Below are 12,131 nucleotides of genomic sequence, written 5' to 3'. Positions count from 1 at the left end.
GTCTGAGGGACTTCAATCAATGAAGACATTTATCTACACTTACTGAAACCATAATTTTTGTTTTCGCTGGTTTCACACCATCAGAAGAAACAGCTTGTGTCTCAGCGTGTAAAAGCCATGTCAAGCATGAATGGGAAGAATACGCAAGCGTGTGGCATTAACGCAGAGCTTAGGTAGGGCTTTTTTCAGATTCTTTTGAAGTACACTCTAATCCATCATCAAAGCACCTTCGTATAAAGACAGATGATGGTTAATACAGTTGGTATCACAGGGATACAAAAATTAAGCCAATCACACTCTTGCTTTGACTTGAATATTCAGAAAAACATCCAAAGCCCCACATCTGGATACAGATTAGAAAGGTTTCTAAACCTCGTATACAACGAAACAACACGTTACGCTCCGATGATTAGAACAAGCCTGTTCTACACAATTTCCAAAGTGACAAAGCCCAGGCCAAAGTTTTGCTCTACTACAGTAACATAAACACATTTAAAAAGAGAATACGGTAATGGTTTCGGAGATGACCTTCTAGCAGTCAAACCACGGCAAGAGGGCAGACACCTTTTCTCTCTGTGAGACAGCTCACGCTGTGCCTTTGTTCTTGCAGGGCATCTTCTGGCATACGAAAGACAGGACTGACAGCCTTCATTTGTTCTTCTGAAAAGAGATGGTCCAGCAATTCCCAACAGGTTGTGAAATGGAACCACCTGGGAAAAGAAAGTTTGGTTCATCTCCAAAAAGCCGTCCAGCTGTCATTTGTACAGGATGGAGCTTTTGTCAGCAAGAGAAACACAAACCTCCATGGCTGAAGATGCTGCTGCAACTGAATAAACTTTTATTTGTCTTGCCTGTCAACACCCATCAGAGCAATTTCTGTGGCATTTACAGCCCTATGATATACTCAGAGACACCTGTAGATCATTTGCTGTAAGACAGCTTCCAACTCTGCCTTCAGCAGGAAGCACTGATGTGTCCCCAATCACACCTGATGGCATCAGCAGCAGAAGCAAAGATAACCAAGGCTGAAAAGGTAAATTTGATCACCTCCAAGTGCCTCTTCCCCAAATTCCCCGTTTTCTCTTCAGCAACAGCATAATGTTCTTTGATGGTCTCCGACTAGAGCTTTCCTGGAAACCCCCGAGGGGAGCAGCAGCCTACTGTGCTATAGAACTGGAAGGAAAAAAATACAAGGAACGAAAAAAACAACCCCAAAGAGGCAGCAGTTATCTGGCATCCCAGTGTTCCTTCACCACATGAACCTTCCCCAGAAGCAACTGTCACCACACAACTGCACGAGGCTACTGAAAGGCTCACGAGCTGAGCATCCCGTCAGTGGGGTTCATCAGTCATTCTACAAAATCCTCTCCAAAATCCCCCACGGGGTTGGGTTGCAGGGTGCGTCCTGCGTGTGCAAGTGGAACTGCTGGATCTCATCGCAAAGGCTGTACATCGCAGCAAGCCGAGGGGAATTACCGTGTTACAACCAGACAGGAGCCCCCACCATTCATCACAGAGGGTTAAAACTACACTGGCACAACAAGTCCTGCCCCACAGGGGTCTGGCAAACACAGGTAAGGTGTGTATGTTTACTTGTTCCTTCCCAGAACCAATACGTAGCTATAGAGGAGAAGTATAAAAACATAATAATTAAAGTCAGTACACTTCCGGAACAAGAAGACAAGCTTCCCTGGTACAGATGGGATGCTCAGAGAGGGGCATGTTCCCCACTGGCAAGTGGGCAAATGAAGTTACTAATTGCAGACTCAGGCTCTGGTGAGCTGTATGTGTTTTCAGGGAAGCATGAATGCCGAGAAGATGCATCTACAGCCGCATCACGTCCCGCTCCTCTCTGCAATTCTTGTTTAAAAGCAAATACAAAAGGAAAAACCTGCTAATAGGCACAACTACTACACTAGGTTCCAAGCTACTTAAAAGACAGAAATCTTAACAGTCGAATGGTTCAAAACCTGAAATACAACCACAATTGTCAAGTCAAAAGACTACGATCGAAAACTAATCTAAAAAAAAAAAAATAAAGCAAGCAAAAACCTAACAGGATCTGTTAGGAATGGGTTAGTGCAGGAAGAAAGGGAAGACCTGTAAGCACCAATGTTTCTATGGCTGCGCCCACTTCCACAATAGATATGACAAGTAAAAATAGCACAAAACGCCTGCTAAATATAATATGCAAAAGCCCCCAAAGGTGCCTGCATTAGGTACGGAAGAACTCAGCCAACTTGGTCTTCCAGCAAGACAGAAAGAGCTCAAGTTTAATGCCAAGACCAGAAAAGCATCAGGACTTCAGATGTTAAGCTTTTCTTAGGGCATTCTGAAGAGAAAATGTTTGTTGGGTTTGGGTTTTTTTTTTAATGAGTCCTCAGAAATTTAAAAAAAAAAAAAACAACCCACAATTTTTTTAACTCCCCCCAAACCCTTCCGAAGTGACAGTGCAGAACAGACACCCCCTGCCCCACCAGCACGAGGAATGTATCAGCTTACAAAGGAAGAGAAAACTGCATCAGTTGTTTACACTCACGTGGAGAAAGGACAAGACATGGACAGCTGTAATAAAACCAGCTACAATTTCCCCCCAACCTTTGACAAATAAACCGCCAAGCGTTCTATAGAAGTGCCACTGAGATCTCATAACACTTTTATCTGGCCAGCACCCTTGAAAGACGTGATCTTAATCCGCCACTTTACTTGGACCATCTCAATGACTTCCACTTCCTTTTCATCATGTCACCCCAAAATCTTCTTCCTCCTTCATCAAGACAAATGGCAGTGAGAGGATTTCTGCACTAGGTGGGCTGGCATGGAGCCGACCCTGGGGCATAGGGATTCTTAACAGCAATTTCTGACTCATTTAGATCAGGCAAAAGCACCAAGAGCTGAAGACTAATTAACCCACCATGGTCTCTAGTAGCTTACAAATTGTTGTTTTTTTTTTTTTTAAAAATAACATTTTTTACAGAGATCTTTTAAGTGGCCTCATGAGAAGCCATTTTCATGGTTTGTGTTTTGGGAACCAGAATTATACAAGGAACAGCACCTGACTCCAGTGTGGGATGTTGCACTTATTATCCAGATCCAAAATTACAGAAGTAAGCTTGTACTGAAAAAATAAGTATATTTAGCAGAGTAAATGCAGGAAGATCTAGAAGCAGTCCTGCACACATGATGCAAAACAAGCACACATCTCACCTTTTAGTTTCAAATTAGTTTTACTTTTCCACTGGATTAATGTTGCTTTTGTATGGAAGTTCCAGTTACACAATGCAATTATAGAATGGTAATGTTTAACTAATATATTACATTAGTAGAAAGTTTGGAAAAAAGATCCTAAAAGATAAGCAGAGCACTACTCTCTTCTTCAAAAATCCCCACAGCAGTACTAAACTGCTTCCTGGAGGCTGGATACAGCCTTAAGACGATTCTGCATCCAGCCTGTGGTTTAATCCTGTCCATTCCTCTGACCCTAAGGCTTACGGAGGAGGGCAAGCTGAAGGCCAAATGGGCTCTCTGGCAGAAACAGGTTAACCCCAATTGTTAACATTCACGGAATCTTCAGAGTTGGAAGGGACCTCTAGAGATCATCTAGTCCAACTCCCCTGCTAGAGCAGGATTGCCTAAAGCACATCCCTCAGGGCTGCATCCAGGCGGGTCTTGAAAATCTCCAGAGAAGGGGACTCCACAGCCTCCCTGGGCAGCCTGTTCCAGTGCTCTGTCACCCTCACTGTAAAGAAGTTTTTTCCGTGTATTTGAACGGAACTTCCTATGTTCCTATGTTCTAGATTCCTATGTTCTGATTCCTGGCAATCCCACATAGATCAACCACCAGGCTCATTTACAACATGTCACATAATACCTAGGCATCGACAAACCCCTCCATCTTCCCTGGGAGACAACCTTTGTGGTGCTTCTGGCCACATTTCAGGCAGTCACTAAGAAAACACAAATTGCAGGAAACCACAGTATTGACCAAAGGCTGCTCACAATCCCCTGATAAGAAAACACCCTCCAAAAACCCAAGCAAAACCCAAAACCCAAAGCAACCGCCAACAGGGATGTGCATATCCAAGAACACTGCAAGAACATGTAATATTCCCACATTTTTGAACTCCTGTGCAGGCAAAGCAGTTGTCATTTACAGTATTCTAAGAGGTATGTGAACATGCCCAACAAATGTAACCCTTCCAGGAAACACCAACTGCGAACACAAAAAGGAATGTACAACCCCAACAGAAAATACAGTATCATCATTGCTTTTTTCCCCCCCTAAAAATCAAATCTGAAAAGCTGACTAGAGTTGCCTGTGTCTCAGAGTAATTCTAGAGCTAAAGTGGTGATGGACATCAACTTTAGATCAGATAATACATGCCAACACTCATCACTGACCCAGGCAGGACACCTCCCTTCTGCCCTACCCAAGGGTTTCCAACACAACACACTTTCTTCCTAAAACAGGACGCTACCTGCTTTATTTGTAACACCATCACTATATTTCTTTCTTCTTGAGATGGGACAAGAGATACATTACACAGGCCATCAAGCCACTGGTTGGAAGCACTGGAGCCTTTCGGGTATTGTTTTTCACCATGGTTTGCATGAGAAAGAAAACTGAAGACAGACTAGATGGAGACAGCTTTGGTGAAAACAATAAAGCTCAGACTTAGTCCTTTTCTTCGTTTGGTTTCGTTGTTCATGGTTTTTTTCCCCCCAGGGGAAGAGCACACCAAATAAATCAAGTGCACAAAAGCCTGGTATAATTCTTAAGTTACAGGAAAAAAGCAGATTTGAGGAAGACAACCTAAAAGCTGACTACCACAACACTTTTGTATAGTACTAAAGCATAAATACACAACACACACAATTTATAGGTACTGCATAAACAAATTGTTTATATAAACACCTGTAGCTAACAAGTATTTCAGGAAGACCACTACAAAATTCATGAAGAATGCAGACAAAATTGCCAGTAAAGCAACACTGAAAGCACAGCGTTCCCAAATCTGACAATGTTTTTTAGATGAATCTTAAAGTTTTGCACATTGCATGATTCCTTTTTTCCAATAAGGTCCTGACAGAGTTTTGGCCATCGATGTCCAACAGCACCCAGTTCATTATTCTGCAATCATCAGGATCGTTAACCAAAAGCGGTCATTTCTACAGTTACCCCATTACATTTACCTGGGCATGACGAGGGTCGACACAGGAGGAGCGCCATGACCTGTGCTGTCACTTCCTGCACCACGTTTGTGCTGACAGGATTGGATGAAGGCCAGAATTCCATCCGTCTCCCTTCCCTGCAGCTGTCCCAGGAGATCCATTGCTGCCTGCCCCCAGGAAACACAGCTCCTCCTCAAATACCGCCACACACTGTGCCCCTGAGCAGGGCTTGGCTTCAGCTCTGAATCAGAGAAGCACAGCAGTGAAACAGAGACAAGGAAAGCCCTTCCTCAACATTTATGAAGTTCACGGTGCCTCCAACATTTTCCAACACGTCAACAGCTCAGATGTGCTGAGCACTCACACACGACCTGCAGCACGCACACAAACATACACACACATGTGCATGCAGACACCCGCGCTACCGCATTTCCTTCCTCCCCTCTGGTTGCTCCCACCGTCGGAGGGGGCACGAGGAAGGGAATACTCATACACTGATCTCTCTCTCTCCTGTTGTCTACCTACACACTGTCCCAGTTTGAACTGGGAAAGAGTTAATTTTCTTTGCAGTGATTGCTGTGAAAGGAATGTCAAGAATGCATGTTGCTTTAATTGGTGGTAGGCAGATGTTTATGTACTTTTCAAGGACACTTTTCAGCTTCCCACAGAAGCTGAGAAGCAGCACAGACAGCACAATGGAATATTCCCTTCCATAGGCATCGTGCTCGTATCCAGATGGGGGCTGGCCGGGGGCTGTAACCCACAATCACTGCTCAGGAAGGGACCAATTCACCAGGTGGCGAGTACATCATTATCCTTAGTGCTACTTCCTTTTCTGTTTTTGTTCTATTGAACTCTCCTTGTCTCAACACACAAGCCGTTTTTTCCCTTTTCCTTTCCCCTCCTTTTCTCCCTGCCCTTCTGCAGGAAGAGGGCGGGGCTGTGTGGTCCTGGCTGCTGGATAGGATTAAACCACCACAACTACCCACAAGCATTCTTTCTTGAGTCAGTACTTAAAACCTGCATGTTTTCAGCACAGCAACAACAACCATAAGCAAGAGTGCCTCCAGTTCTTCTGGGACACCAAAAACAACTGCAGCTTTCTCTCCCCCAGACATAAGCAGCTATCCACCCTTCCCGCCTCCCGGAACTGCAATCCAGTTGTTGTGGTTACATCTGGTACCCCACACCTTCAAAGCCAACACTAGTGGCAGCGGTTTTCAACTCCAGCAAGCACAGAGCAGCGCTGCGGCCACACTCAGAGCTTTCTCCTACCAAAAGAGCCAGGAGGAAATACAGCTGCAGTCTCCTGGCAGGTAAAGGAGCACCAAGAAGCTTGCTCCCCAGGTCTCAGAGTCATTCTAGATCCAACCGATCATCCTCAGCTGTCTGCTCAGGTAATACATGCCAACAGCCATCACAGACCCAGGGGAACGAACACAGCAGCTCCCATTTGTGTGTCACAGGGAACAGCAGGGCAAGAGAGGAGCAGCTGGGGACCCACACCCAGCCCCCAACTCCCAACAAGGGCCTGAGGCTTATTCCTCTAGAGAAAAGCATGGCTGGGCTGAAACAAGTCAATACTCATGTAGTCACCTTTCCTTCTCCCTCACAAAGCTACACAGGGCACGTGCTTCCCCAAAGAAACATGCTCGGCGCAGCAGGCTGTCTTATCAGGTCCTTTCGCAGCATTGTCTTGCAGCGCAGAGGGAGAACCTTGTAGCTATTTCTCCTAAAACATAAGAGAGGAGGGAATGAAATACATACTATTTAATAACAATAAAAAGACATTTAGATCAGCATTGAAAATAAGGGACAAAAAGCTAAACTCCAGGTTTTACACTGAACGCAAAAACTAAATAAACAGTTTCCCTGCACCATTTCCTTTTCCAGCCCCCAGAGAGCTTCCTCAAGAACTGACACATACACACAAGTGACCTGAGGGTTTAGGGCACATAAAAGCAAACAATTCCATTCAGCTGGGGATACAGTCAGACACGCATCCCCCACATTCCCCACAACTCAACGAGCGTAAGCTGCTAACAGCTATGCCATTTTAGCCTCCACTGGCTAACTGCAGAGCTGGGGACTCCCAGGGAAACTCTGGGGCACAACTCTTGGCCCACCTGAAATGGCCACAGCTCCCTCAGACGCCCGGGCACAAGTGGAAACCATCCCTGGTTTTAGAGCAAGACTGACTCCAGTTGCAAGTTTTCTTCGGCATCCTCACACCTGGAAGCTAAACCCAAAACACCACACACGCAGACGAACCACTGCTCAGCACGCCCGCACCAACGGAGCTCTCGTGACACACACTGGCAGCAATTAATTTTCAAGTCAGCATTTCGACTTCAACCCAGAGACGAACTTTGAACCAATGCAATTTTGGGGTAAAACTGATGCAAGGCCTTTCTCCTTAAGAAATCCACAAACTGAAAGCAACAAAACACACACTCTTCTCTGCGGTATCAGGTATCACCCTCCTTCAGTTGAGCTTTTATCGCTTTTCAGAAACAACACAAAGGCACTGTGCGCTCGGCAGATCAGTTTCAGTGCGCTAACAAAAAGGGTGCTGCGAATAATGAGCCATTTCAACACTCAGCATCAAAACAGCCAGCTTTAGTGCCGCAAACATCCACTGTCAGAGTCTTGACTGATGAATTCTGCTAGAACAGTAACATGAGGGAAATACAGTAGATTTGGAAGAAACCCTATCCCCACGGAAAGACCGAGTTGCTAAATATTCATGCTACAGCTGATAAACACTGCCTGTGGTCACACAGAAGTTCGTCATGGGCACAAACTAAATTACCAGCAACCACACTTGACGAGCACAGAAAGTTCTTCTCTTTCTCATTCCCATACAGCAAGACCAGTGTCCTTCACAGCCAACAGTCACAACTGATGGCCATTAATAACCAAACACAAAACATTCCCTAGGGACTGGCATAACTGGTACATCAGCCAGCACTCGCAAGTGCCCAAAGGATTCCTTCCTTAGGAGCAGGACGATTTATTTTTCATGCAAGAGACATGAAGTTTAGAATCTTTCAGAAAGGAATGAGAGACCCAACTCTGTCCTTTGCAAAAGAACAAGCGTTCACAGATAATATGTAAGCAAAGAGATCACCCAAGCAAACTTCAGTTCATAGGCTTACACACCTCAGCCTCGTCACTGTGTTTTAAACATCTAAATGTAACCCATTTGTGGTCAGCAAGCAACTCACCTTCTTTGGTTAACTTCTTTATAGATTCAACAATTTCATTTACATCACGGAGACATCAGAAAGGAACTTGGGGGGAAAAAAAAAACACAGCAAAAAATCACAGAGGGGCAAGGGTGTTAACATTTAGTTATTTAAAAAAGGAAAATCAAACCCCTAGATTTGTACAAGACTTCATTAAATGGATTGTGAATACTCTTTGGTAAGATCTGTTAAAGTAAAACTTGTTCAACTGCAGTTCATCTATTGCTGCCTAAAAACTTCACAAAAACAAAACCCCACGAACAATGTGGTCAGACACAAACCGCACAGGAAATATATTCTGGAGGAAAAAGAAAGGTCTGAGCAGGGAATACAAAGATTTCTGAGCTAGCACTGACTGGAGCCAGTACATCCCTGTGACAAAACGTCCTGTGAATACAACAGCGCTGCTCCTCAGCCCCAGCTGCCTTTGTGTCTTTACACATTACACAAGTTGGGAGCAAAGACAGTAATTAAGAATTTATGATACAAAGCATAATAGAAGGAACAGATGAAACTAAGGAAGACTCCTGGGGCTACCCTCAGCAACTTTAGCTTTCCATGCCTGGAGAGAGCTGGAATCTTCTAATCACCAGCTAGCTAAAATTTATGTCTTACAGAACTGCAAAATGCAACATACAGCCCCAACAGAAAACACAATATCATCATTGCTTTTTCTCTTTAAAAAGCAACTCCAAACAGCTGACTGCTCATTGTGACCAAAGGAAGATGGGACAGCACCCTTTAAGCATCCTGCAGGTGGCACGAAATGGTGCAACTCAACAACACACTCGCTGAAACAGGCAGGTTGAGCTTACCCCCAAATCTCTCCCTCAGCATCTGCTGGCACTGCTCAGCTCCGGCTATCCTGAGCTGCTCTCAGGTCACGCAGAAGCATCTCTGAGTGACAGCCAGAGCCACACCTTGCTAACACATCCAGGAGAGAGAACTCAAACTTGTGCCCCCTTCTCCTTACAGAGATTTTACATAAAACTGGAGTTGTCTGGGTCTCAGAGTAATTCTAGAGCTAAAGTGGTGATGGACATCAACTTTAGATCAGATAATACATGCCAACACTCATCACTGACCCAGGCAGGACACCTCCTTCTGCTCTACCCAAGGGTTTCCAACACAACACACTTTCTTCCTAAAACAGGACGCTACCTGCTTTATTTGTAACACCACCAATATATTTCTTTCTTCTTGAGATGGGACAAGAGATACATTACACAGGCCATCAAGCCACTGGCTGGAAGCATTAGAGCCTTTCGGGTATTGTTTTTCACCATGATGGTAAGAAATTTAGCTTACAATGGAAATAGCTACAGTAAACAAATAAGACTGAGATTAAGTCTTTTTTTTTGTGGGGAACAGGACATACTAAATAAATAGTCACTGAACAGACCAGTGTAATTGTCAGGAAAAAAGAACCCCTAACTCTCAATAAGTTGAGTGAGGTTTGTTACTCTTCATAATAGCACAGCTGCGCTGAGATCAGTCGGTATTTACTTACCTGCCTGCCTCTGTCAGGCCACCCGTTGATAAGTCTCGGTCCAACGTGGGGCTCAGGAGAAGTTGGTGATGATCCCAAGAGTGAGGCTGAAACACAAACGAGGTCAAATGCCGCCAATCAGCGCTGGCCGCGGGCACACCCCCGCCTGGCCGGACCCTCCCCGGGAAGAGCTCGCGCTGGAAACCCCCCCGAGGAGCCGAGGCGAACCACCAGCTCGCCGCCGGCAGGCCCTACCAGTGGGAGACCGCCCCCCCTCCACATAGACGCCTATTCCCCCCACCTCTGGGGCCGACCCCCCGCGTTTACGGAGGCCCTACCACCGCCACCCCGGGAGCTGTGTCCCCCCTCCTTACGGACGCCCCCCTTCTTCACCTCCGGGACCGTCTACCCCGCCTCACGGAGGCTCCCCCCCGCCACCACCCTGAGAACCGTACCTCCCCCCCCGCCAAGGCCGTTCCTTCCCCCATTATGGACAATCCCCCCCCCCCCGCTGAATAGTCCCCCTTCCTTTTACGGACGCCCTCCCCCAAAGACCCCTCCCCCACCTTACGGGCTCCCCCTCCGGAGCCACCCCCCAACCCCCGGCTACCCCGCTACCCACCCCCCCATCCCTCCGAGGCCGTGCCCCTCTTACGGGCTCCCCCACTCCTCACCCCGGCGGACGCCCCTCGCCGCCAGGCCCGGCCCGGGCGGGCCCATCGCACCGCTGGACCTAGAGCCACCAGGGCCTGGAGCCCCCACCAGTCCCAGGCCCGTCCGCACCACGCGGTGCACAACATCCGCCCCTTTCGCCGCCCGCGCCGAAAAGAGTGTCCCGTCCCGGGGCGGGGCTATGGGTACCTGCCCGGCAGGACCCCGTCATAGCTGTCCGCGCCGTTCGCCTGAGTGGCGCCGGCCGGCTGAGGCGGCGCCGCGGGCGGGCGGGAGCAGGCGTTCCGGGAGGACGCCCCGCGGCCTGTGGGGGAGCCGGTGGCGGAGCTCAGCCCCGGGAGCTTCCCCTGGGAAACAGACCCTTTTCGTCCCTCATTAAAGGCGATTACTCTGATTGCGCTGTTAATTACCAACGTGGGGCACCGGCAGCCGTGATCCTTGCCGGGCGGCAACGCCATTTTGAGACTATACAAGAAATCTATAAATATATAATATTTATGTATATATATATATATATGTATGTGTAATATATAGTCTATATATCTGTAATGCTGGCTGGCATAGAGCAGTTGAAAATGAGGTCTCTTGTTTTGTTTTGTTCGGGGTGGGTGTTTTTTTGGGGGGGTCTGGGTTATGGGTGTGAGGGGTTATGGAGTGGTGGTGGGGTTGTTTTTTTTGGGGGGGGAGGGGGGTGTGTGTTATTTTTTTTTTTTAATTAGAGCAAATACTTGTCCAGCCTGTCACAGTGTTGATCGTCCCGCAGGTAAAGGAGGTGGCAGGTTACAGCCATTAAGCGCTTGGCCTTCAGTACATCTGCAGAGGACACGGAGTTGTGCGGGCGTGTGGGTCTGATGGAGGGCAGGAAGGCTCCACAGAAGGATCGGGCCAGGCTGGATGGATGGGCCCACGCCAATGGTGTGAGGGCCAACACAGCCAAGCACCGGGTCCTGCACTTGGGTCACATCGACCCCATGATTGCCTCAGGCCGGGGGCAGAGTGGCTGGAGAGCTGCCCGGCAGAAAAGGACCTGGGGGTGTTGGTCGACAGCCGGCTGAGTATGAGCCAGCAGCGTGGCCAGGTGGCCAAGAAGGCCAGCAGCATCCTGGCCTGTGTCAGCAATAGTGTGGCCAGCAGGACTGGGGCAGTGATGGTCCCCTTGTACTAGGCACTGGTGAGGCCCCACCTCGAGGGCTGTGTCCAGTTTTGGCCCCTCACGACTAGAGAGACATTGAGGTGCTGGAGCGTGTCCAGAGAAGGGCAACGGAGCTGGTGAGGGGTCTGGAGCACAAGTCTGGTGAGGAGCGGCTGAGGGAGCTGGGGGTGTTCAGCCTGGAGAAAAGGAGGCTGAGGGGAGACCTTCTCGCTCTCTACAGCTCCCTGAAAGGAGGGGGTAGCCAGGGGGGTCGGTCTCTTCTCCCAAGGAACAGGCCATGGGACAAGAGGAAACGGCCTCAAGTTGCACCAGGGGAGGTTTAGGATGGATACTAGGAAAATTTTCTTCACTAAAAGTGTTATCAAGCATTGGAACAGGCTGCCCAGGGCAGTGGTGG

The 12,131-nt window shown here is 47.7% G+C and overlaps 3 non-coding genes across 3 annotated transcripts; all 3 read right to left on the bottom strand.

Annotated features, from left to right (window-relative positions):
- Positions 1-4,317: 4,317 nt before the first annotated feature.
- LOC134509760 (small nucleolar RNA SNORD45) lies at positions 4,318-4,402 on the bottom strand. Its single transcript, XR_010069415.1, has one exon. It is a non-coding gene; the product is annotated as a small nucleolar RNA SNORD45 (small nucleolar RNA).
- Positions 4,403-6,516: 2,114 nt separating this feature from the next.
- On the bottom strand, positions 6,517-6,598 carry LOC134509765 (small nucleolar RNA SNORD45). Its single transcript, XR_010069420.1, has one exon. It is a non-coding gene; the product is annotated as a small nucleolar RNA SNORD45 (small nucleolar RNA).
- Positions 6,599-9,421: 2,823 nt separating this feature from the next.
- On the bottom strand, positions 9,422-9,506 carry LOC134509770 (small nucleolar RNA SNORD45). The gene has a single exon (XR_010069424.1). It is a non-coding gene; the product is annotated as a small nucleolar RNA SNORD45 (small nucleolar RNA).
- Between the last annotated feature and the right edge of the window lie 2,625 nt (positions 9,507-12,131).

Source organism: Chroicocephalus ridibundus, unplaced genomic scaffold (assembly GCF_963924245.1).
Source record: "Chroicocephalus ridibundus unplaced genomic scaffold, bChrRid1.1 SCAFFOLD_26, whole genome shotgun sequence".
Classification (NCBI taxonomy): Eukaryota; Metazoa; Chordata; class Aves; order Charadriiformes; family Laridae; genus Chroicocephalus; species Chroicocephalus ridibundus.
Note: the sequence above shows the minus strand (reverse complement) of the source record. Positions and strands in the feature narration are given on the sequence as shown.